The sequence below is a fragment of the Corylus avellana genome, chromosome 1, assembly GCF_965113065.1.
Source record: "Corylus avellana chromosome 1, dhCorAvel1.hap1.2, whole genome shotgun sequence".
In the NCBI taxonomy this organism is placed as follows: Eukaryota; Viridiplantae; Streptophyta; class Magnoliopsida; order Fagales; family Betulaceae; genus Corylus; species Corylus avellana.
This window is the reverse complement of record NC_142490.1, coordinates 28,645,925-28,646,252: the sequence shown is the minus strand read 5'-3', so window position 1 is coordinate 28,646,252 and position 328 is coordinate 28,645,925. Positions and strand designations below refer to the sequence as shown.

General features: G+C 29.3%; 1 protein-coding gene across 1 annotated transcript in view; it reads left to right on the top strand.

The window, feature by feature from the left end:
* The first annotated feature begins 318 nt into the window (after positions 1-318).
* Positions 319-328, top strand: part of LOC148588213 (uncharacterized) — a 3,045-nt gene continuing 3,035 nt past the window's right edge. The window contains exon 1 of the mRNA XM_088514800.1: positions 319-328. This exon is cut by the window's right edge and continues 1,767 nt beyond it. The gene's annotated coding sequence lies outside the window, so the exon portion shown is untranslated.

The following is a 328-nucleotide window of genomic DNA, read 5'->3' as shown; positions in this document are numbered from 1 at the left end:
TTGTTTTGTTTCTTCTTTCTTATATGTTCTCTTCCTTTGATTCATTGTTTCTATAATATTTTCCTGGTCGTTTGTTTCTTTCTTCTTTCTTTTGTCCCCTTCCTTTGATTCATTGTTTCTATAATATTTTCCTGTTCGTTTGTTTTCTTTCTTCTTTCTTTTGTCCCCTTCCTTTGATTCATTGTTTCTATAATATTTTCCTATTCGTTTGTTTTCTTTCTTCTTTCTTTTGTCCTCTTCCTTTGATTCATTGTTTCTATAAATTTTTCCTGCCGTCGGTATTGGTTTAAATACTACAAGTTGAATTTCTTGATCAAGTTTATTAGTT